This window comes from Sturnus vulgaris, unplaced genomic scaffold (assembly GCF_052056855.1).
Source record: "Sturnus vulgaris isolate bStuVul1 unplaced genomic scaffold, bStuVul1.hap1 Scaffold_320, whole genome shotgun sequence".
Classification (NCBI taxonomy): Eukaryota; Metazoa; Chordata; class Aves; order Passeriformes; family Sturnidae; genus Sturnus; species Sturnus vulgaris.
This window is the reverse complement of record NW_028276390.1, coordinates 1-26,478: the sequence shown is the minus strand read 5'-3', so window position 1 is coordinate 26,478 and position 26,478 is coordinate 1. Positions and strand designations below refer to the sequence as shown.

General features: G+C 48.9%; 1 long non-coding RNA gene across 1 annotated transcript; it reads left to right on the top strand.

The window, feature by feature from the left end:
• The first annotated feature begins 12,928 nt into the window (after positions 1–12,928).
• On the top strand, positions 12,929–14,389 carry LOC148217727 (uncharacterized). Its single transcript, XR_015800804.1, has 2 exons — positions 12,929–13,096; positions 13,423–14,389. It is a non-coding gene; the product is annotated as an uncharacterized LOC148217727 (long non-coding RNA).
• The last annotated feature ends 12,089 nt before the right edge of the window (positions 14,390–26,478 follow it).

Sequence of the window (26,478 nt, the reverse complement as noted above, 5' to 3'; positions counted from 1 at the left end):
CCAGCATGACCCGACCCCCCCCCCCCCCCCCCCCCCATGCCCGACTCACCTGCTCCTCCAGCGCAGCCCGGCTCCCTTTCCCAGGGACCTTGGGGTGCCCCAAACCACGTCGGAGCCCCCAGTCTCCACACCCTCCCCCTCCGTAGGGAACGGGAATGGGATGGGGAGCACACAGGACAAGAAAGGAACACAAAAGACACACTGGACAGAGAGAAGAAAAGGGCTGGAAGCTGGATATGAGGATGAAAGTGGAGCAGCAACAAACCTCAGGACTCTTGACTAGAGAGTGTGGCTGCTGAACGTCTCAAAAAAAACCCCCAGCTCCAACACAACATGCTGTGCTCACGGCTCGGCCTGGGACTCGTCAGTGAACATCTCTCTCTTGCCAGGGCCATAAAGCCCCCGAGAAAACACGAGGTGAGGTTGATGTGCTCCGGCTTTGCTCCTGCTCAGCCCTAACCCCAGCCCCTGCTGCCAGTGAGCACCCTGATCTCTGAACCTCTTCTCAGCTTGTTTGTACGCTTCCAAATTCCTTCCTCTTTCTTCAAGCTTCATCTGTTTCCTGGCATTGGGAGAATGACAAGTGTTTAGCACAGCGCAATGAATACAACAGTCTCATTTTCAGAAGACACAACTGAACGAGAACCGACAGCAGCACTGCTTCGAGACAATCTGGGCACACGTTTCCCTTCCAGCAATCTGAGTGTTCTTTTGTGTCACGCCTGAAATTCTGAAAATGGTTTTTTGAGAAAAATTATCCATAACTAGAAAACAATCAAACCAAATAAATAGAACCCCTAGGATATAATAACAGCCCATATACTACAACACTCCAATTCTAATATTAATAAGAAAACAGAAATTAGCTACACAGCATTACCTCAAACAAACACTACATACTGGCAAGAATCAAAGCCACCACAAAATAATTCAAAAACTACCCTATGCCTTATGCTACAGCCTAGAACGCCATCGGCAAACCTTATCAAGGTATCCTTTAAAAACAACGCCCCACCAAAAACAAAAACAACACAAAACGCCATTCAAGAACTCCCTTATCAACACCTGAATGAGAAAACATGGCATTAGATAAATAGACCATAGCCCTTATCATACACCATCTACAAACAAAATAAAGCTATACCATACATCCTCGAAAACCACCTTCAAAGCACGACATTAGAAAAAAAACTTTCCAGAATTAAAAGCTGTATCTAACAAAAGCCGTCTGATAAAATTAACAACCAAGCCCCCACCATCAGAGCTGCCCCTACTAAACTCCCCATCGTACATATGAAAAATCAGTTTTAAAAACCTACTTCAATTCATTCTGCCTCAAATACAAAGCCATCCAGAAAGTTACCTTCACTCAAAAACAAAAGCGCACGTAGTAAATAACATTAAAAAATAAAACAGCACACTACACACCACAAGCATAAAATATTGAATTAAAACCAAAAATACCCCTATTCATTAAAGAGCCCAGCCGCAAGCTATATTTAACTATAACTTCGTGCAAACGTACACATATCATTAAAATAGATTTCTTTCAGAATACAACTGATGATCTAAAATAGTAAAATGTCCGAGAACGATATTATAATAGGATATCCTCGATCATCCTCCCGCAAATTCTCTCCACTGTATTGTCCGACACACACCAGAAAAAAAATCCAGTTTTTACTTTTTTCAGCTAACTTCTCATTTATTAGCTGAGAGGAATGTTGAATTTGTCTTTACAAATGAGCTGTGGATCAGCCTGTAGATAAGGCTAGCACTGAGAGATAAAAGAAACAATGGGATGGATTCCACTGATTGATGAATGGAAAGAGATAGTTGCCTTTACAAACAAACTGCAGGGCTGCTGATAAATGAAATTGGATATCGAAAGATGAAAGAAGCAACGGGGGGAAACTATGAATTCTAGAAGAATTAAAAATTAAAAGGGAGGGTTATACATTAGAGGGGAATTTCAGGTATCAGGCGTTCCGGGAAGTCTGTGCCTCTCAAGTACCTCAGCCAATGGGAAAAGAGAGAGGGAAATGCGGCCGGGAAAATAGGATAAAAAGGAGGCTGCGTCCTCCAAAAATTTGAGAGATCCCAGGGGAATGTCCCATGGCCTCTCCCTTTATTCGAATAAAGCAAAAAGGACTCCTCCGTTTCCTTTTTGGACATAAACCGCTGGTGTTTGTGGATTAATTTTCCTGACATTTAGCAACATATTGTTAAAAAAAAAAAAAAAAAAAAAAAAAAAAAGTGATCCAGAAGAGGGCAACATTGACAGCCATTCCAAGACAGGATGAACAAATGCTTTCACATTGACAGAGGATGCTGCGATGTTCTGAGAACAGAAGATAGAATAAAATAAAGGAAGGTGATGTTACAAGACAGAAAAGGGTAAAATAAAAGGAGTACCTGAGACTGGGGGGCGGGGGGGAAGAAAATGGGGAAATATTAATTGCTACACACTAGGTACAAATGCTTTTTACAAGTAATTGATGAGAAGCAAGCTAAAAGCGTCTTACTGCTGCTAGTGATATCATGCTCCAAGCTCTGCTAATAATTCCTATTTCTAGCAATAGTTAAATTGAACTCACTACATTCCAACTATTTTTCTGCTTGTTTAGATGGCAGATCCGTTTGGAACACACCTTCGTATAGCAAATTCTATGCCCAGGTAGGGACTTCTCAGTTCTTCCATAAAACATTTTCTTCTGCATTATGGCAAGCCTTTGTTTTAGCTTGACAGCTTTCTTGAAACTTAAATTTACGCATGTATCCAAAGACATTTGCAATTCCAGAAATTGGTAGGCACATCATATGGAAAGTAAATAACATTCTCGAGAGGGAGTTGCTTTGTTACTGAGGGGATGAAAAGCAAGGCTAGAGCTAGTAGAACTACCCAAGAAATTGGACTTAACGCAGCTTTTACAAGGCTCAAAGTAGCCATACCGAGATGTTTGAGCTAAAAGCCCCAGTTACCAGACTTACAGGCCTAATAGTTATCACCACACCACATTCCCTGGTTGCAGTATTTTTAACAGCAGTGCAGAACGCTACTGAAAATTATTTTTAGGTTGAATTGTTCTCTCCCCTCACTGCCTGTGTAGCTGTTAGAGGCTTCCAGGAGGCTGGGGAAGCAGACTGCTGGTTTCACTTCCAGACACGTCACTTCCATGGTCTGCTGGAGGGCACTTTGAAGCCCGTGTCCTTTTCTTGCTCTATTGTATCTGACAACTTTCCTCCCCCACGTCTGTTTTTTAGCGGGCAGCATTTTTGGAGGGCCAGTCAAAGACCTCAGGCTCCGAGAGAATTCGTCTGCTTTGCTCTGTTTATGTGTGCAACAGATGGGAGCAGCAACTAAGTCAAGTAGTAACTTCTGAGCTGCCCAGTTATCAGTAAAACAAAATATTCTTTTGTGACTCTCGCCAGACGAACATATCATCCTATCCGAGTCACACACTGCCCCTCTGGCATTTTCCAGTCAGACAAAGAATTCCTGGCCCCTTCCTTGCATGAACCTCAGCTCTCCACCTTGTTCCAGAAAGAGTTCTAGATCCAAGGCCCAGTGAGCCAGCTACCCTTTGCTGCCCTGAGCAGTATGGAAACAGCCAAGCCCCAGCCCTGCAGCCCTGCCTAACTCGCCTTTGCCTCCCAAACCTGAACCTTTTCCTTGGCTGTGGCATCCTCACTCATGCAATCCTGAAGACAAAAATCTGATTTGGCAGGTGAGGCCGTTTCTAACGCAAAAGCTTCACCAAGGTTTCTCTTCCAACTTCAGCCTTAAACAGTCCTGTCCTCCTCAGACAGCCCCCACCTCCAGCCTTTAGCTGTAAATACTGACTGGTTTATAGCTAATGCTTGCCACCCCTCAAAATTAAGTCTTTTGATATGCATTTACATCCCTCCCTAACCATGTCCTCATCACCCTTCCCAAACTCAGCCTCATCTCCAGGCCTAGAACCTCTCCCTAGGTGAGGGACTGTCCTCGGGTAGGAGTGCTGACAGACCTGTGCATGAGCCCAGCTGCATAGCCCGTGCTAATCCCAGCCCAGCTCTAGCCTTTAAACCCACTGGGGCTTTGGTACTGGAGGCCCAGTTACAGTAACCCCTGTGGCCGTTCCGCTTCCAGGCCATCTGTGAGTTGTGATCCCCCACCCCTACACCACTTTGGTGAGAAATGCATTCCTTTCTTACAAGAAAGTTTTCATTTTATGTCTAAATTCAAGCATTCAGAGAAAACGTGTAGCAATTATATCAAGACAGACATGACAGGCACCAACATTAGTCTTTCATTACACACTTTTCATGCCTTCTCTCCACAGATTTCTTTGAGGCAACTCTGACTCCTTTTCTCACAGGCAGCTCCACACAGCCCCGACTCCTCCTCTCCTCTGTACGACTGGCTAAACCCCAGCCTGTCCCTTCCCCAGCCACCTGAGCCTGTCTGTCCCACACACAGCATCCTCTCACCTTGTCCATCCCTTGCACGGCCACGTGTCCCTTCCTCCTCGCAGCACAGCCAGCAGGCTCCAGCCCACACTGCAGCAGGCTCTGCACCTCCAGCTGGAGCTGTGCTTAGTGAAACTGGCAGCCAGCTGACCCACGCTTTTATAACAACCAGCCTCACTGGGCAGGCAAGGCTGTTTCCACTCCTTGCTAATCAGTACAGCTGTAACTCGTTGGCAACTAGTGCCTTCTGCACTATCCTTACAAACTATTCTCCTACAGAAATGGACCGGAATTCCGCGGGGATTTTCCGGGGATTCCGGGGGGATTTTCCGGGGATTCCGGGAGGATTTTGTCGGGAATTCCGGGGGGATTTTGTCGGGGATTCCGGGGGGAATTTCTGGGGGATTCCGGGGGGATTTTATCGGGGATTCCTGGGGGATATTCCCGGGGATTCCGGGGGGATTTTATCGGGGATTCTGGGCATATTTTCTCGCGGATTCCGGGGGGATTTTCTCAGGGATTCCGGGGAGATTTTATCGGGGATTCCGGGGGGATTTTTCCCGGGAAATGCGGGGGGCTTTTTCCCCGCGATTCCAGGGGGATTTTCCAGGGGATTCCAGGGGGATTTTATCGGGGATACCTGGGGGATTTTCCAGGGGATTCCTGGGGGATTTTCCCGGGGATTCCGGGGGATTTTCACGGGGATTCCGGGGGGATTTTCACTGGGATTCCGGGGCGATTTTCTCAGGGAATTCCGGGGGATTTTCTCGGGAATTCCGGGGGATTTTCTCGGGAATTCCGGGAGGATTTTCCCGAGTATTCCGGGGGGATTTTCCCGAGTATTCCGGGGGGATTTTTTCGGGGAGTCCGGGGGGATTTTCCCGGGGATTCCGAGGGGATATTCCCGGGGAATTCCGGGGGGATTTTCTCCGGGATTCCGGGGGGATTTTCCAGGGGTTTCAGCGAGGAATTTCCCGGGGAATTCCCGGTGGATTTTCCAGGGGATTCCGGGTGGATTTTCTCGGGGATTCCGGGGGGATTTTCCCGAGTATTCCGGGGGGAATTTTTCGGGGAGTCCGGAGGGATTTTCCCGGGGTATCCGGGGTGATTTTACGAGGAATTCCGGGGGGATTTTCCCGAGTGTTCCGGGGGGATTTCCTCGGGGATTACGGGATGATTTTCTCGGGCAATTCCGGGGGATGTTCTCGGGTATTCCGGGGCCATTATCTCGGTGATTCCGGGGAGATTTTCTCGGGGATTCCGAGATTATTTTCCCGGGGAATTCATGGGGATTTTCCCGGGGATTCCGGGGGGATATTCGCGGGGATTCCGGGGGATTTTCTCGGAGATTCCGGGGGGATTTTCATGGGGATTCCGGGGTATTTTCTCCTGGATTCCGGGGAATTTTCCGTGGATTCCTGGGGGATTTTGCCGAGTATTTCGGGAGAATTTTCTCGGGGATTCCGGGGTGATTTTCCCGGGAAATTCCGGGGGATTTTCTCGGGGATTCCGGGGGATTTTTTCGGGGAGTCCGGAGGGATTTTCCCGGGGATTCCGGGGGGATTTTACGAGGAATTCCGGGGGGGTTTTCTCGGCGATACCGGGGGGATATTCTCGGGGATTCCGGGATGATTTTCCCGGGGAATTCCAGGGGATTATTCCAGCGATTCCGGGGGGATTTTCTCGGCGATTGCGGGGGGATTTTCTCGGGGATTCCGGGGGGATTATCCCGGGGAATTCTAGGGGATTTTCTCGGGGATTCCGGGGGGATTTTCTCGGGGAGTCCGGGGGGATTTTCCAGGGGATTCCGGGGGGAATTTCTCGCGTATTCCCGGGGCATTTTCCTGGAGATTCCAGGGGGATTTTATCGGGGATTCCGGGGGGATTATCCAGGGGATTCCGGGGGGTTTTTCCAGGGGATTCCGGGCATATTTTCCCGAGTATTACGGGCGAATTTTCTCGGGGATTCCGGGGAGATTTTCTTGGGGATTCCGGGGGGGCTTTCACAGGGATTTCTGGGGGATTTTCGCGTGGATTCCGGGGGGATTTTCTCGCGGATTCCGGGGGAAATTTCTCGGGGAGTCCGGGGGGATTTTCTAGGGGAATTCCGGGGGATTTTCTCGGGGATTCTGGGGGGATTTTCCCGGCGATTCCGGGTTGATTTTCCCGGGGACTCCGGGGGATTTTCTCGGGGATTTCTGGAGGATTTTCCCGGGGATTCCGGGCGGATTTTCTCGTGGATTCCGGGAGGATTTTCTCTTGGATTCCGGGAGGATTTTCCCGGGGAATTCCGAGGGATTTTCAGGGGAATCCGGGGGGATTTTCTCGGGGATTCCGGGGGGATTTTCTCGGGGATTCAGGGGGGATTTTCCACGGGATTCCGGGGGGATTTTCTCGGGGATTCCGGGAAGATTTTCTCACGTATTCCCGGGGCATTTTCCTGGAGATTCCAGGGGGATTTTATCGGGGATTCCGGGGGGATTATCCAGGGGATTCCGGGGGGATTATCCAGGGGATTCCGGGGGGATATTGCAGAGTATTCCGGGGGGATTTTCTGGGGGATTCCGGGGGGATTTTCCCGGGGATTCCTAGGGGATTTTCCAGGGGATTCCGGGGTGATTATCCCGGGGATTTTCCTGGGGGATTTTCCCGGGGATTCCGGGGGATTTTCTCGGGGATTCCGGGTTGATTTTCCCGGGGAATTCCGAGGGATTTTCTCGGGGATTCCGGGGGAATCTTCCAGGGGATTCGGGGCGGATTTTCTCGGGGATTCCGGGGAGATTATCCCGGGGATTTCGGGGAGATTTTCTGGGGGATTCCTGGGGGATTTTCTCGGGGATAGCGGACGGATTATCACGGGGATTCCGGGATGAGTTTCTCGGGGAATTCAGGGGGATTTTCCAGGGGATTCCGGGGGGATTTTCCCGGGGAATTCCGGGGGATTTTCTCGGGGATTCCGGGGGGATTTTCCCGGGGATTCCCGGGGATTTTCTCTCGGATTTTTTCCCCAATTTTTCAAGCATTTTTTCCCGCAATTTTCCTGGATTTTTCCCAAATTTTCCCCATTTCTCACTGATTATTTTCCCCATTTCTCAATGATTTTTGCCCCAATTTATCAAAGATTTTTTTTCCCCCATTTCTCACTGATGTTTTTCCCCATTTTCCCCCCATTTCTCACTGATTTTTATCCCCCATTTTTCAATGATTTTTCCCCATTTCTCTCTGATTTTTGCCCCATTTCACCATGATGTTTTCCCCATTTCTCACTGATTTTTCCGTTGATTTTTCATGGATTTTTCCACCCATTTTTCGTGGATTTTTTCCCCATTTTTCCCCATTTCTCACTGATTTTTTCCCCCATTTATCACTCCTTTTTCCCCATTTTTCCCCATTTCTCACTGATTTTTTCCGCCATTTTTCATTGATTTTTTCCGCCATTTTTCATGGATGTTTCCCCCAATTTTCATGGATATTTCCTGATTTTCCCCCCCATTTCTCACTGATATTTGCCCCCATTTCTCTCTGAATTATTCCCCCCATTTTTCATGCATTTTCCCGCCCATTAATCACTGATTTTTTCCCCATTTCTCACCGACTTTTCCCCCCATTTCTCACTGATTTTTATCCCCCACTTCTGACTGATTTTTCCCAATTTTTCGTTGATCTTTTTCCCCATTCCTCACCGATTTTTCCCCCATTTCTCTCTGATTTTTCCATCATTTTTCATGGTTTCCCCCCCCCATTTCTCACTGATTTTACCCCCTTTCTCACTGATTTTATTAATGTTTGTATTTCTATTTCTATTTCTATTTCTATTTATTATTATTGTTTTGCATGTTTATGTTTATGTTTATGTTTATGTTTATGTTTATGTTTCTATCTATGCAGGTTAACGTTTGTGCATGTTTATGTCTATGTTTATATTTATGCATATTTATTTTTATGCCGGCGAACGCGGGCAGGCGTTTTATGTAAACGCCTATCCGCCGGGGTCCTAGAGAGGCCGCCATCTTGAGCGTGTCGGGACTCTCAAAATGGCGCCTCGGGCGGCACTCCGGCTGACCTGCCAAAAATGGCGGCAGAAAGGGCGGGAAAAAATCAGGACCCCGGTGTGTAGGCATAAGATGCCTGATTACATCGCCGACGCCGATCCGCTCGCCGCCAATTTTCCCGGATGTTTCAGAGCGTGCCGACAACGGCCCGCGCGGTCCCCGGTGCCGCGGGCGTGAGGGCGCCGGCGGGCGCGGGCAGGCGTTTTATGTAAACGCCTATCCGCCGGGGTCCTAGAGAGGCCGCCATCTTGAGTGTGTCCGCACTCTCAAAATGGCGGCTCGGGCGGCACCCCGGCTGACCTGCCAAAAATGGCGGCAGAAAGGGCGGGAAAAAATCAGGACCCCGGTGTGTAGGCATAAGATGCCTGATTACATCGCCGACGCCGATCCGCTCGCCGCCAATTTTCCCGGACGTGTCAGAGCGTGCCGACAACGGCCGCGCGGTCCGCGGTGCCGCGGGCGTGAGGGCGCCGGCGAGCGCGGACAGGCGTTTTATGTAGACGCCTATCCGCCGGGGTCCTAGAGAGGCCGCCATCTTGAGCGCTGCCGCACGGCTGGGTCCCGGCCCGCGGGCCCTTCCGCCATCCTGAGAGGGGCACGGTGCAGTACCCGCCTGTGTCCACACGGCGGCAGCACTGCCGCCCAACTCAGCCCGGCACTGCCGCCCTGTCAGGGACAGCCAGAGTAGGGAGAGAGTTCCAAGCACCAGAGTCCCCACCCGTCATAAAATCCTCTCAATGAACGCCCCAAAAAAACCCCGACCCAAACTAAAAATGCCCTGCCTCTGACCAAATGAAAAAAAAAACCTTTTATATATAGAAATAATCTATTTTTTAATATTTAATTTCTAGTCATAATCTAGACATATTGCATATATTCAATTTAATTGCTATTCTATTTATCATATATACAATATTATTTTATTATTCATTATATACATAGATTTATATTACTAATGGTATTTCTATTTTATCTATATCCATCTATATTTGGAGGTTCATAGTTTTTAATATTATTTCTTTAAAAGCTCTGCCTCTAACCAAATAGAAACAAAAAACTCGATTATTTTAAATTATATTTGAATATATTTTTCTATTTAGTTTTCATATTTATATCTGTAGATTTATATGTCTATATTGTGTATTCTATATTTATATACTATTTAATGTAGTTTTTACTAGTATATTAATATACTAGATGCTATTTACATTCTATTATAACATACTATTTAATATAACATATTAAAATCGATAAATTATTTCTATTACATACTACATACATGTATTTTATATTTATATTTATTTCTATAGATTTATACTTACATATATATATGCATATATAGTTATAATAATTTTATGTCAGTATCTATTTTTGCATATTTGTATATTTTTGCCTATATTATTTTCAAAAAACCCTCCTCTAACCAAATAAAAACCAATAAAACATTCCTTTTAAAGTCTGAATATTTATATATTTCTATTTTCATAACATAATATAATGTAATGTAATATATTTATATATTGGTTTCTTATATTTGCTTCTATACTTTTATTCTTTATCTTTTCTATTTACAGTATCTATAAAAAAACCCTACCTCTATCCAAACACAAGCCAATAAAACATTCCTTTTAGACTATATTTAGCTATTTTTTAAGGTTCTGTTTTTCATGCATTCTACACCCACCCCTCCCTCTCAATGTTCTGGCACCCACCATGACCCCCCGCCATGCCCGACTCACCTGCTCCTCCAGCGCAGCCCGGCTCCCTCTCCCAGGGACCTTGGGGTGCCCCAAACCACGTCGGAGCCCCCCTCAGCCTTTTTTCCTCACCCCAAAGAAGGCACAGAACGACTCCTTTAATGAAGTTGTTTTAACAATTGTAAGGCTAGAGCTTTTGGTATCCACTGCTTGCCATCCCTTGTAAACCAATTTTTTTCTTCTTTCTTCTGCAGCTTAATAAACCTCTTTTTTTCCCCATAGTTTTCCAAATGCATGTATTACCGCATATGCATATTTAGAATCAGTAAATATATTTAATGTCTTGTCCTGCTATAATTCACAGGCTCTCAAAAGCGTGTGCAGCTCTGCTGTCTGAGCTGACCAGGTGGCTGGTAACCTCCCCCCTTCCTTTAATTGCTTTCCATTCACGATAGAGTATCCTGTAAATCATGAAGAATGGGGGGGAAAATCAGTGAGAAATGGGGAAAAAAATCCCTGAAGAATGGGGGGAAAAATCAGTGAGAAATGGGGAAAAGTGGGGAAAAAATCCGTTAGAAATGGGTGGGGAAATTCCATGAAAAATGGCGAAAGAAATCAGTGAGAAATGGGGAAAAATGGGTAAAAAATCAGTGCGAAATGGGGGGGGGGGGGGGGGGGGAATCAATGAGAAATCGGGGAAAAACATAAGTAAGAAACGGGGGGAAAAGTCCATGAAAAATGGGGAAAAATCAGTGGGAAATGGGGATAAATCTGGAAAAAATCCATGAAAAATGGGGGAAAATATCAGTGAGAAATGGGGGAAAATGGGGAAAAAGTCAGTGAGAAATGGGGAAAAATCAGTGAAAAACGGGGGGGAAACTCCATGAAGAATGGGGAAAAAAATCAGTGAGAAATGGGGAAAAAAATCCCTGAAAAATGGGGGAAAATATCAGTGAGAAATGGGAAAAAATGGGGAAAAAAATCATTGATAAATCGGGGGAAAAATCAGTGTGAAAGGGGGGGAAAAATCGGGATCGGGGACGTGGACCGGGACTGGGATCGGGGACCGGGACGGGGAAATGGGACAGGGACCGGGATCGCGGACGGGGACCTGGGACAGGGACCGGAACCGGGATCGGGGACGGGGACTGGAGACAGGGACCGGGACCGGGATTGGGGACTGGGACCAGGACCGTGATCGGGTTCCGGGACGGGGAACTGGGACTGGGACCAGGATCGGGGACCGGAACCGGGGACTGGGACCGGGACCAGGACTGGGGACGGGGACTGGGGACAGTGACCGGGACTGCAATCGGCACCGCCCCCCGAACCGCTCCCGGAACCGCTCCCCGGGCTACCCCGGCACGGCGACCGGGAACGCCCCCGGCACCGCCCCGGCACCGCCCCCGGTGCCGCCCCCGGCACTGCCCCGGCACCGCCCCGGGTAGCGCCCCCGGCACCGCCCCCGGGGCGGGCCGCCGAACGCACGCGATGACGCGCGGGGGGCGGGACGGCGCGGGGCGGTGACGCGCTTCATGCCAGGAGCAGGGCCGGGTGCGACGAAGACGGGAGCGGGCCGACCCGATACCGCGCGGGGCCGCGGGCCCGGCGGAGCCCGGCCCGCTGGGTAGGGGCCGCCAATGGCACCGGGGCTTCTGCTTCGGCTTCTGTCCGTGTCGGCGGGGAGGCCCCAGCCAGCGGTGCCCCTCTCCCTCGGCGACACGGGCGTGGAACTCGGCATCGGGCGCTGCATCGCCGCGGACAGCAGGGGGCGCACGGGTACCGATACTGCCATGGGGCCCGGTGCTGCTCTCCTGCTCCGCCGCCAGGCGGCGCTGCGCTGCCGTCCTGCCGCGCCTCCGGGCACGCTCGGTTTCCTCGGGACCCCGGGCCCCGCCTGTCCCGCCGCTGCGGAGGCGGGGGATGCTTTATGGGACTGCCCGAGCTGGCAGTGCCGGGTCTGGGGCGTTGGGGCGCGCCTTGGGGGGCTGCGGGTGCGCTCGTTTCCTCTTCTGCATGGCCTTCTGTGTGAGCATCTCTCGTTGCGACTGCTCTTGGAGAGTCAAACCCCTCCTCCTAAGTGGTCTCAGGAGCCTGGCAGGGTGAGTTTTGTTTCACAGGGGAAAGGGCCACTGGTCGTGTCCAGAGACCTGTGCACCCAGCCAGGTTTCTGCCTGATAAAATTCCAAATGGATGAGGATTTCTCCAGCCCCAAGCTGCCCCCACCTGTAACCCTGGCTGCCTTTGGGGTGCCCAAAGCCTCCTCTGTGCAGATCTCAGGAACCTGGGAGGGGTGAACAATGTTGCACAGGGAAAAACCCCACCGATTTTATCTCCGGGCCTGGGGCCAGGAGCAGGCATTTGCGTGCTATAATTCCAGAAGGAGCACGGTGTCTCCCAGACCCAAGCCGCATCCAGCTGTGACCCAGCTGCTCTTGGAGTGCCAAAAGCCTCCTCGTAGCTGATCTCAGGAACCCTGGAAGGGTGAGTTTGGTTTCACAGGGAAAAGGCCTCCGTTTGTGTCCAGAGATCAAATAAGGGACTCTGCTTTTCCTCTAGTTCTCCTTCCTGTTTTCACCTGGGCTACAAGGATGGGCATGGCCTGTATTTCTCATATCAAAGTGATGTTACTAAATTTGTCCAGAAGTTCTGATTGTTATTTTTATTAGTAGTAGTAATTTTCTGATAGAAAACACTCTCATTTTGCCTTTCCCACGTTGTTTCCAGGTGCTGCCCAGGATGGACATCTGTGGTCTCAGACAGTGATTCCCGAGGAGCAAGGAAAGCCTTTTCCTCACCTGCACAGTTCAGGTGGATGGGACAGAATTGGTGTGGCCTGACAAGGCAGGAAAAGCTGTCTGTGTTCTGGAGTGCCTTGAAAGCTTTCTCCGTCAGGTTTGGAAGGGGTTTCTCTTTGGGATTTCTTGTGATGCAGCACCACGGGTATCCCTTTGTGCCAAGTCCAGTGCTAAAGGATTGAAGAACTGACAAGTGGGGTCTGGGATGAAAATGCCTCTAATAAAATTAAGCAAAGAATACAATAAGAGAAATGAGCATCCTTTTAATGTCTGAAATAGTTAGGAATAAAAATGCTGGAAAAGGGCACTCTGAATTGGTGTCACTTGTCATGGATAAAACCCCAGAGTGAGGAATCAGAGCAGAAGTTGAGAGCTGGAATCCTTCTGCAGTCGACTTAATTTTCTTTTCCTCCTCTCTTTCAGGACAGGAAGAATCACGACTCTCCTGGCATCTTTGCCAAGAGCTGTGGTGTTTGATCAGCCAAAGCCCAGAGGCTTCAGCACCAGAGGTCTGAGCCTGGAGGGCTCCTGGTGCTGCCCGTGCTGCGGGCTATGTCAGAGGATGCAGGGTTCCTCTTTGCCTCCCTGCTGGGATTAACTGCCATGGGAATGTGGGATCTGGGTGAAACTCCAGCTCTCCTGGTGTTCAGGGGAGCAAGGTCTGAGGGACTCCTCTCTGGGGATGTGCGGTGAAGGACTGAATAGTGTGGAAGGAGAGTATTTATAAACTGTATCACTGTTTCTCCCAAAATTGGGGTGGAGCGGTGATGGGGGTGTTGGGTTTGGTCTGGGCCTGTTATTCTTTGTGCAATTTTTAAATTCTCTTGTATGATTTACTGTCCGGTATCTTTCTAACAAAAGCTGACATAAATTTAGATTAAGGATTAGAACTTGGCTCCATTCATTGCAAACATTTGACAAGGCTGGAGGACTGGGGTGGTGACTGCTCTCAGGAAAGGTTACTTATTAATACTGTGTCAGATTTCCCGCAGTGACTGTCAGGCCTGCATGGCTGTGAGTTCGTGCTCTTCTCACTGGGGAAATAAGTTCAGCAAAATTAGAAATGTTAGAAAAATCCAGCCAAAAATTCCACCTCTGTACCCCCTAAGTTTTCCCAGTTTTTCCCAGCTAGGAGCTGCACAGAAGTCAGGCAGGGGAAGTGACAACAGGGAACAGCTGAAAAATTCAAAGGCACAAAGAGGAAAGGGGAAAGGTTTCAGAAAACAATTCTATGGTCTAAGATTAATTTCTGATTCCTACTGAGAAGAACACGAACTCACAGCCATTCAGGCCTGACAGTCCCCTGCAGTGAGAGCTCAGCACACATCCACAGAGGCAAGTCCAGCATCTTAAATGAAAAAATAAAAATAAAACCAGAAGAAAAAGGTGATTTCTTTTGCTTCAGAGTTATTTCAAGTTCTTAAAGCCCAAGCAACATTTGCTCTTGATTTTGGTTGGGTGAATCATGAGCAGTGGGCACGGGTCATGCCATTCATTGAGCAGAAAACCCGGGGTCATTTAGAGGGGACACAAGAACTGTTTGTGTAGCGACCTCGGGCTGCAGAGGGGCAGGAGAAAGGCCAAGGGAGCTCCCCGGGGCCACCAGGGCCTGTGGGAACAGAATGGACGCTTGGATGACCAGTGGAGGTGAGGAGTGGATCTGAGTTCATCTACAGGGAAATAAGGAGGGGATACTCTGGAGTGAAAAGCTGAGGTGATGAGTTCACCCACCTGGGCACGAGTTGTGTTTGCACAAAGTGGGAACAGAGGTGAAGGTCAATCCAAAGTCGATCCTGCTTGACCTCTGAATTCCAGGATAAGTTTTACAAGCTGCCAATGAGGGAGTAAAAATACACAAAAATGAAACTGAGAGCATTCATGAGGTTCCTGGAGTCCATTACACTGTTGTCATAGAATTCTTAATGAGTTTTGAGCTTTTAATGACAACAATTCAGTACTTTCTTTGGATTAATCACTGTGTAGGATTTGGGTTTATCTGGATTTTAAAGGCGTCGTGGTGGCCCTGACACTGCTCAGGAGCTGGTAGGAAAAGCAGGGTCAGAGCTCCTGGCAGGCACAGGGTGTTTTTCCCAGAGTGGACTGTGGAGGAATTGTTTGGGCCTTGGATTGTCCCTCTGGGTGATGCCAGTTGCTGTGATTTGTGTAATTCCATACATTTAACTCCCAATACTTCCCAGCCCAGGAGCTTGAGCTGACAGGGCAGCACACAGATTGTTCTCTGTGCTGTGCCCCGATTTGGGTTGGCTGTCAGCTTTGCGAGCTCCCGTGAATTATGCCCATAGCCCCGAATTCCCTGCTCAATTCCCACTGCCATAACCTCACAGCGCCTCATGGAGTGGGGATATACTGTGGCAGGAAGCTCAGCAGCATCGGCACAGGGACAGGTGTATATTCCAAAGAATTTGCTGTTTCAAACCCTCATCCCCCAGCCCCGCCGATGTCCCTGGGGGGCACTTGACAGAGTTACCTGGATTTCAGCTGATTTCACCCCCCGAGCTCGGGCTCCAGGTGATCTTTTCAAGCAGGAGAAGGCAGGGGCCGGAGGCGCTCGTGGCCCGTGCCGAGGCAGTCCCTGGGGCCACGAGAGGACATCTCTCCCTGCAGAATTTCAGTTCTTTCCAGAGCCTCAGCAGTGACAGAGGACAAAGAGGAAGATGAGGAGGAGGAAGAAGGGGGAGAGGGTTTGAGAGGAGGGAAGCCCAAATCCGTGCTGTGTGCGGAGCTCCGACAGCACGCTGCAGCCCGCAGCTCAGTGTGAGCACGGGGCAGAGGAGGCGATTTCTGGGCATTCAATCACCCTGAGGCGGGCCCGGCACCGCCCCTGCAGCACCGTCCCCAGCACAGCTCGGTACCGCTCCGGGATCACCCGGCCCCGGCCCCGGTGCCGCCCGGGACCACTGGGACCGCCCCTAAAGCACCGCCCCGGCCCCGCCCGGTCCCGTCCCCGGGACCTCCGTGCCCCGCCTCGCCAAGCCCCGGCTCCGCCCCGAGCCTGCCCGGGCTGCGCCGGGACCATCGCTGGCGGCCCCGCCCCTCTCCCCCGGGCCGAAGCGGGCTGAAGGAGATGTCCGCACGATTGGAAACGCCGCCGAAAATCGCACCCGTGGGATCGGTGTCGGCGTCGTGCGCAGGCATCCCACTAGAGCGAGCGGGCTCCTTGCTGTGCCCCCCTCCTTTTGCAGCCAGAGTTAGAAGGTCGGGGAGCGACACCCGAGCCGCCATCTTGGGAGAGGCAGGCGCGCAGTACCGCGCTCTGCCCACAGGGTGGCGCTTGGGAGACAGGCAAGGGATGGAATCAAGGAGTGTCCCAATCCTTGAGGAAATCCCCCGGAATGAACGCCCCAAAAAACCCCGACCAGAACTGACAAACCTCCTGCCTCTGTATGAGTGCAAAGGGTGTGCAAGGAGTGTGCAAATAGTGTGCATTAGCAATCGATCGGCAGGCGCGATCAATCGATCGCCGATCTAATCGATCGGCAGGCGCGATCAATCGATCGCCGATCTAATCGATCGGCAGGCATTAGCAATCGATCGCCGATCTAATCGATCGGCAGGCGCGATCAATCGATCGCCGATCTAATCGATCGGCAGGCATTAGCAATCGATCGCCGATCTAATCGATCGGCAGGCGCGATCAATCGATCGCCGATCTAATCGATCGGCAGGCGCGATCAATCGATCGCCGATCTAATCGATCGGCAGGCATTAGCAATCGATCGCCGATCTAATCGATCGGCAGGCGCGATCAATCGATCGCCGATCTAATCGATCGGCAGGCATTAGCAATCGATCGCCGATCTAATCGATCGGCAGGCGCGATCAATCGATCGCCGGGCTAATCGATCGGCAGGCATTAGCAATCGAACGCCGATATAATCGATCGGTAGTCGTGATCAATCGATCGCCGATCTAATCCATAGGCACGCATTAGCTATCGATCGCCGATCTGATTTTTCCCGCCATTTTTCATGGATTTTTTCCCCCATTTCTTACTGATTTTTCCCCAATTTTTCATGCATTTTTTCCCGCAATTTTCCTGGATTTTTCCCATATTTTCCCCATTTCTCACTGATTTTTTTCCCCCATTTCTCAATGATTTGTTTCCCCAATTTATCAAAGATTTTTTTTCCCCCATTTCACCATGATGTTTCCCCCATTTCTCACTGATTTTTTCCCCCATTTCTCACTGATTTTTTCCCCCATTTTTCCATGGATATTTCCCGATTTTCCCCCCCATTGCTCACTGATTTTTGCCCCCATTTCTCTCTGAATTTTCCCCCCATTTCCATGCATTTTTCCCCCATTAATCACTGATTTTTTTTCCCCATTTATCACTGATATTTGCCCCATTTCTCTCTGAATTTTTCCTTCCATTTTTCATGCATTTTTCCGCCCATTAATCACTGATTTTCTCCCCATTTATCACTGATTATTGCCCCCATTTTTCACTTATTTTTTCCCCACAGCATCGGCCACCACAGCACGAGCAACAACAGCTCGCTCTGTTCCCGCCATTGCCCATGGATTGTTTGCCTGTTTTCCATGGATTTTTTCCCCATTTCTCACTGATTTTCCCCCCCCCCCCCATTTCTCACTGAATATTCCCCCATTTTTCATCGACTTTTCCCCCATTTACCACTGATTTTTCCCCCATTTCTCGCTGATTTTGTCCCAAATTTTCCCCCATTTCTCATTGATTTTTTCCCTGTTTCTCACTGATTTTTCCCCCATTTCTTAATGACTTTTCCCGCCATTCGTCACGGATTTTTTCCCCCATTTCTCACTGATTTTTTCCCCATTTCTCAATTATTTTTTCCCCCACTTTTTCCCCGTTTCTCACTGATTTATTCCCCCATTTTTCATGGATTTTTTTCCCCATTTCTCACGGATTTTTTTCCCCATTTTTCAAAGATTCCCCCCCCGTTTTTCACTGATTTTTCTCCATTTCTCACTGATTTTCCCACCATTTTTCATGTGGTTTTTTTCCATTTCTCACTGATGTTTTACCCATTCTTATTCCCATTCTCATAGCTCTATTTTATATTTATACATATTCTTATATTTGCATTATTTCTGTTATACACTAGATTTTTCATAGATATTTGCTACTTAGATTTCATTATATTTTACATGTATACCAATCTAGTTCTATTCTTTATATTTTATTTTTATATTAGCTATAAAAACCGTGCCTCTACCCAAATAAAAAGCATTTAAACATTCCTTTTAGACTATATTTAGCTATTTTTTATGGTTCTGTTTTTCATGCATTCTGCACCCACCCCTCCCTCTCAATGTTCTGGCACCCAGCATGACCCGACCCCCCCCCCCCCCCCCCCATGCCCGACTCACCTGCTCCTCCAGCGCAGCCCGGCTCCCTTTCCCAGGGACCTTGGGGTGCCCCAAACCACGTCGGAGCCCCCAGTCTCCACACCCTCCCCCTCCGTAGGGAACGGGAATGGGATGGGGAGCACACAGGACAAGAAAGGAACACAAAAGACACACTGGACAGAGAGAAGAAAAGGGCTGGAAGCTGGATATGAGGATGAAAGTGGAGCAGCAACAAACCTCAGGACTCTTGACTAGAGAGTGTGCTGCTGAACGTCTCAAAAAAAACCCCCAGCTCCAACACAACATGCTGTGCTCACGGCTCGGCCTGGGACTCGTCAGTGAACATCTCTCTCTTGCCAGGGCCATAAAGCCCCCGAGAAAACACGAGGTGAGGTTGATGTGCTCCGGCTTTGCTCCTGCTCAGCCCTAACCCCAGCCCCTGCTGCCAGTGAGCACCCTGATCTCTGAACCTCTTCTCAGCTTGTTTGTACGCTTCCAAATTCCTTCCTCTTTCTTCAAGCTTCATCTGTTTCCTGGCATTGGGAGAATGACAAGTGTTTAGCACAGCGCAATGAATACAACAGTCTCATTTTCAGAAGACACAACTGAACGAGAACCGACAGCAGCACTGCTTCGAGACAATCTGGGCACACGTTTCCCTTCCAGCAATCTGAGTGTTCTTTTGTGTCACGCCTGAAATTCTGAAAATGGTTTTTTGAGAAAAATTATCCATAACTAGAAAACAATCCAACCAAATAAATAGAACCCCTATGATATAATAACAGCCCATATACTACAACACTCCAATTCTAATATTAATAAGAAAACAGAAATTAGCTACACAGCATTACCTCAAACAAACACTACATACTGGCAAGAATCAAAGCCACCACAAAATAATTCAAAAACTACCCTATGCCTTATGCTACAGGCTAGAACGCCATCGGCAAACCTTATCAGGTATCCTTTAAAAACAACGCCCACCAAAAACAAAAACAACACAAAACGCCATTCAAGAACTCCCTTATCAACACCTGAATGAAAAAACATGGCATTAGATAAATAGACCATAGCCCTTATCATACACCATCTACAAACAAAATAAAGCTATACCATACATCCTCGAAAACCACCTTCAAAGCACGACATTAGAAAAAAAACCTTTCCAGAATTAAAAGCTGTATCTAACAAAAGCCGTCTGATAAAATTAACAACCAAGCCCCCACCATCAGAGCTGCCCCTACTAAACTCCCCATCGTACATATGAAAAATCAGTTTTAAAACCTACTTCAATTCATTCTGCCTCAAATACAAAACCATCCAGAAAGTTACCTTCACTCAAAAACAAAAGCGCACGTAGTAAATAACATTAAAAAATAAATCAGCACACTACACACCACAAGCATAAAATATTGAATTAAAACCAAAAATACCCCTATTCATTAAAGAGCCCAGCCGCAAGCTATATTTAACTATAACTTCGTGCAAACGTACACATATCATTAAAATAGATTTCTTTCAGAATACAACTGATGATCTAAAATAGTAAAATGTCCGAGAACGATATTATAATAGGATATCCTCGATCATCCTCCCGCAAATTCTCTCCACTGTATTGTCCGACACACACCAGAAAAAAAATCCAGTTTTTACTTTTTTCAGCTAACTTCTCATTTATTAGCTGAGAGGAATGTTGAATTTGTCTTTACAAATGAGCTGTGGATCAGCCTGTAGATAAGGCTAGCACTGAGAGATAAAAGAAACAATGGGATGGATTCCACTGATTGATGAATGGAAAGAGATAGTTGCCTTTACAAACAAACTGCAGGGCTGCTGATAAATGAAATTGGATATCGAAAGATGAAAGAAGCAACGGGGGGAAACTATGAATTCTAGAAGAATTAAAAATTAAAAGGGAGGGTTATACATTAGAGGGGAATTTCAGGTATCAGGCGTTCCGGGAAGTCTGTGCCTCTCAAGTACCTCAGCCAATGGGAAAAGAGAGAGGGAAATGCGGCCGGAAAATAGGATAAAAAGGAGGCTGCGTCCTCCAAAAATTTGAGAGATCCCAGGGGAATGTCCCATGGCCTCTCCCTTTATTCGAATAAAGCAAAAAGGACTCCTCCGTTTCCTTTTTGGACATAACCGCTGGTGTTTGTGGATTAATTTTCCTGACATTTAGCAACATATTGTTAAAAAAAAAAAAAAAAAAAAAAAAAAAAAAGTGATCCAGAAGAGGGCAACATTGACAGCCATTCAAGACAGGATGAACAAATGCTTTCACATTGACAGAGGATGCTGCGATGTTCTGAGAACAGAAGATAGAATAAAATAAAGGAAGGTGATGTTACAAGACAGAAAAGGGTAAAATAAAAGGAGTACCTGAGACTGGGGGGCGGGGGGGAAGAAAATGGGGAAATATTAATTGCTACACACTAGGTACAAATGCTTTTTACAAGTAATTGATGAGAAGCAAGCTAAAGCGTCTTACTGCTGCTAGTGATATCATGCTCCAAGCTCTGCTAATAATTCCTATTTCTAGCAATAGTTAAATTGAACTCACTACATTCCAACTATTTTTCTGCTTGTTTAGATGGCAGATCCGTTTGGAACACACCTTCGTATAGCAAATTCTATGCCCAGGTAGGGACCTCTCAGTTCTTCCATAAAACATTTTCTTCTGCATTATGGCAAGCCTTTGTTTTAGCTTGACAGCTTTCTTGAAACTTCAATTTACGCATGTATCCAAAGACATTTGCAATTCCAGAAATGGTAGGCACATCATATGGAAAGTAAATAACATTCTCGAGAGGGAGTTGCTTTGTTACTGAGGGGATGAAAAGCAAGGCTAGAGCTAGTAGAACTACCCAAGAAATTGGACTTAACGCAGCTTTTACAAGGCTCAAAGTAGCCATACCGAGATGTTTGAGCTAAAAGCCCCAGTTACCAGACTTACAGGCTAATAGTTATCACCACACCACATTCCTGGTTGCAGTATTTTTAACAGCAGTGCAGAACGCTACTGAAAATTATTTTTAGGTTGAATTGTTCTCTCCCCTCACTGCCTGTGTAGCTGTTAGAGGCTTCCAGGAGGCTGGGGAAGCAGACTGCTGGTTTCACTTCCAGACACGTCACTTCCATGGTCTGCTGGAGGGCACTTTGAAGCCCGTGTCCTTTTCTTGCTCTATTGTATCTGACAACTTTCCTCCCCCACGTCTGTTTTTTAGCGGGCAGCATTTTTGGAGGGCCAGTCAAAGACCTCAGGCTCCGAGAGAATTCGTCTGCTTTGCTCTGTTTATGTGTGCAACAGATGGGAGCAGCAACTAAGTCAAGTAGTACTTCTGAGCTGCCCAGTTATCAGTAAAACAAAATATTCTTTTGTGACTCTCGCCAGAACGAACATATCATCCTATCCGAGTCACACACTGCCCCTCTGGCATTTTCCAGTCAGACAAAGAATTCCTGGCCCCTTCCTTGCATGAACCTCAGCTCTCCACCTTGTTCCAGAAAGAGTTCTAGATCCAAGGCCCAGTGAGCCAGCTACCCTTTGCTGCCCTGAGCAGTATGGAAACAGCCAAGCCCCAGCCCTGCAGCCCTGCCTAACTCGCCTTTGCCTCCCAAACCTGAACCTTTTCCTTGGCTGTGGCATCCTCACTCATGCAATCCTGAAGACAAAAATCTGATTTGGCAGGTGAGGCCGTTCTAACGCAAAAGCTTCACCAAGGTTTCTCTTCCAACTTCAGCCTTAAACAGTCCTGTCCTCCTCAGACAGCCCCCACCTCCAGCCTTTAGCTGTAAATACTGACTGGTTTATAGCTAATGCTTGCCACCCCTCAAAATTAAGTCTTTTGATATGCATTTACATCCCTCCCTAACCATGTCCTCATCACCCTTCCCAAACTCAGCCTCATCTCCAGGCCTAGAACCTCTCCCTAGGTGAGGGGACTGTCCTCGGGTAGGAGTGCTGACAGACCTGTGCATGAGCCCACCTGCAGAGCCCGTGCTAATCCCAGCCCAGCTCTAGCCTTTAAACCCACTGGGGCTTTGGTACTGGAGGCCCAGTTACAGTAACCCCTGTGGCCGTTCCGCTTCCAGGCCATCTGGGAGTTGTGATCCCCCACCCTACACCACTTTGGTGAGAAATGCATTCCTTTCTTACAAGAAAGTTTTCATTTTATGTCTAAATTCAAGCATTCAGAGAAAACGTGTAGCAATTATATCAAGACAGACATGACAGGCACCAACATTAGTCTTTCATTACACACTTTTCATGCCTTCTCTCCACAGATTTCTTTGAGGCAACTCTGACTCCTTTTCTCACAGGCAGCTCCACACAGCCCCGACTCCTCCTCTCCTCTGTACGACTGGCTAAACCCCAGCCTGTCCCTTCCCCAGCCACCTGAGCCTGTCTGTCCCACACACAGCATCCTCTCACCTTGTCCATCCCTTGCACGGCCACGTGTCCCTTCCTCCTCGCAGCACAGCCAGCAGGCTCCAGCCCCACACTGCAGCAGGCTCTGCACCTCCAGCTGGAGCTGTGCTTAGTGAAACTGGCAGCCAGCTGACCCACGCTTTTATAACAACCAGCCTCACTGGGCAGGCAAGGCTGTTTCCACTCCTTGCTAATCAGTACAGCTGTAACTCGTTGGCAACTAGTGCCTTCTGCACTATCCTTACAAACTATTCTCCTACAGAAATGGACCGGAATTCCGCGGGGATTTTCCGGGGATTCCGGGGGGATTTTCCGGGGATTCCGGGAGGATTTTGTCGGGAATTCCGGGGGGATTTTGTCGGGGATTCCGGGGGGAATTTCTGGGGGATTCCGGGGGGATTTTATCGGGGATTCCTGGGGATATTCCCGGGGATTCCGGGGGGATTTTATCGGGGATTCTGGGCATATTTTCTCGCGGATTCCGGGGGGATTTTCTCAGGGATTCGGGGAGATTTTATCGGGGATTCCGGGGGGATTTTTCCCGGGAAATGCGGGGGGCTTTTTCCCCGCGATTCCAGGGGGATTTTCCAGGGGATTCCAGGGGATTTTATCGGGGATACCTGGGGGATTTTCCAGGGATTCCTGGGGGATTTTCCCGGGGATTCCGGGGGGATTTTCACGGGGATTCCGGGGGGATTTTCACTGGGATTCCGGGGCGATTTTCTCAGGGAATTCCGGGGGATTTTCTCGGGAATTCCGGGGATTTTCTCGGGAATTCCGGGAGGATTTTCCCGAGTATTCCGGGGGGATTTTCCCGAGTATTCCGGGGGGATTTTTTCGGGGAGTCCGGGGGGATTTTCCCGGGGATTCCGAGGGGATATTCCCGGGGAATTCCGGGGGGATTTTCTCCGGGATTCCGGGGGGATTTTCCAGGGGTTTCAGCGAGGAATTTCCCGGGGAATTCCCGTGGATTTTCCAGGGGATTCCGGGTGGATTTTCTCGGGGATTCCGGGGGATTTTCCCGAGTATTCCGGGGGGAATTTTTCGGGGAGTCCGGAGGGATTTTCCCGGGGTATCCGGGGTGATTTTACGAGGAATTCCGGGGGGATTTTCCCGAGTGTTCCGGGGGGATTCCTCGGGGATTACGGGTGATTTTCTCGGGCAATTCCGGGGGATGTTCTCGGGTATTCCGGGGCCATTATCTCGGTGATTCCGGGGAGATTTTCTCGGGGATTCGAGATTATTTTCCCGGGAATTCATGGGGATTTTCCCGGGGATTCCGGGGGGATATTCGCGGGGATTCCGGGGGATTTTCTCGGAGATTCCGGGGGGATTTTCATGGGGATTCCGGGGTATTTTCTCCTGGATTCCGGGGAATTTTCCGTGGATTCTGGGGGATTTTGCCGAGTATTTCGGGAGAATTTTCTCGGGGATTCCGGGGTGATTTTCCGGGAAATTCCGGGGGATTTTCTCGGGGATTCCGGGGGATTTTTTCGGGGAGTCCGGAGGGATTTTCCCGGGGATTCCGGGGGGATTTTACGAGGAATTCCGGGGGGGTTTTCTCGGCGATACCGGGGGGATATTCTCGGGGATTCCGGGATGATTTTCCCGGGGAATTCCAGGGGATTATTCCAGCGATTCCGGGGGGATTTTCTCGGCGATTGCGGGGGGGATTTTCTCGGGGATTCCGGGGGGATTATCCCGGGGAATTCTAGGGGATTTTCTCGGGGATTCCGGGGGGATTTTCCCGGGGAATTCCGGGGGGATTTTCTCGGGGAGTCCGGGGAGATTTGCCCGGGGATTCCGAGGGATTTTCAGGGAATCCGGGGGGATTTTCTCGGGGATTCAGGGGGGATTTTCCAGGGGATTCCGGGGGAATTTCTCGCGTATTCCCGGGGCATTTTCCTGGAGATTCCAGGGGGATTTTATCGGGGATTCCGGGGGATTATCCAGGGGATTCCGGGGGGTTTTTCCAGGGGATTCCGGGCATATTTTCCCGAGTATTACGGGCGAATTTTCTCGGGGATTCCGGGGAGATTTTCTTGGGGATTCCGGGGGGGCTTTCACAGGGATTTCTGGGGGATTTTCGCGTGGATTCCGGGGGATTTTCTCGCGGATTCCGGGGGAAATTTCTCGGGGAGTCCGGGGGGATTTTCTAGGGGAATTCCGGGGGATTTTCTCGGGATTCTGGGGGGATTTTCCCGGCGATTCCGGGTTGATTTTCCCGGGGACTCCGGGGGATTTTCTCGGGGATTTCTGGAGGATTTTCCCGGGGATTCCGGGCGGATTTTCTCGTGGATTCCGGAGGATTTTCTCTTGGATTCCGGGAGGATTTTCCCGGGGAATTCCGAGGGATTTTCAGGGGAATCCGGGGGGATTTTCTCGGGGATTCCGGGGGGATTTCTCGGGGATTCAGGGGGGATTTTCCACGGGATTCCGGGGGGATTTTCTCGGGGATTCCGGGAAGATTTTCTCACGTATTCCCGGGGCATTTTCCTGGAGATTCCAGGGGGATTTTATCGGGGATTCCGGGGGGGATTATCCAGGGGATTCCGGGGGATTATCCAGGGGATTCCGGGGGGATATTGCAGAGTATTCCGGGGGATTTTCTGGGGGATTCCGGGGGGATTTTCCGGGGATTCCTAGGGGATTTTCCAGGGGATTCCGGGGTGATTATCCCGGGGATTTTCCTGGGGGATTTTCCCGGGGATTCCGGGGGATTTTCTCGGGGATTCCGGGTTGATTTTCCCGGGGAATTCCGAGGGATTTTCTCGGGGATTCCGGGGGAATCTTCCAGGGGATTCGGGGCGGATTTTCTCGGGGATTCCGGGGAGATTATCCCGGGGATTTCGGGGAGATTTTCTGGGGGATTCCTGGGGGATTTTCTCGGGGATAGCGGAACGGATTATCACGGGGATTCGGGATGAGTTTCTCGGGGAATTCAGGGGGATTTTCCAGGGGATTCCGGGGGGATTTTCCCGGGGAATTCCGGGGGATTTTCTCGGGATTCCGGGGGGATTTTCCCGGGGATTCCCGGGGATTTTCTCTCGGATTTTTTCCCCAATTTTTCAAGCATTTTTTCCCGCAATTTTCCTGGATTTTTCCCAAATTTTCCCCATTTCTCACTGATTATTTTCCCCATTTCTCAATGATTTTTGCCCCAATTTATCAAAGATTTTTTTTCCCCATTTCTCACTGATGTTTTTCCCCATTTTCCCCCCATTTCTCACTGATTTTTATCCCCCATTTTTCAATGATTTTTCCCCATTTCTCTCTGATTTTTGCCCCATTTCACCATGATGTTTTCCCCATTTCTCACTGATTTTTCCGTTGATTTTTCATGATTTTTCCACCCATTTTTCGTGGATTTTTTCCCCATTTTTCCCCATTTCTCACTGATTTTTTCCCCCATTTATCACTCCTTTTTCCCCATTTTTCCCCATTTCTCACTGATTTTTTCCGCCATTTTTCATTGATTTTTCCGCCATTTTTCATGGATGTTTCCCCCAATTTTCATGGATATTTCCTGATTTTCCCCCCCATTTCTCACTGATATTTGCCCCCATTTCTCTCTGAATTATTCCCCCATTTTTCATGCATTTTCCCGCCCATTAATCACTGATTTTTTCCCCATTTCTCACCGACTTTTCCCCCCATTTCTCACTGATTTTTATCCCCCACTTCTGACTGATTTA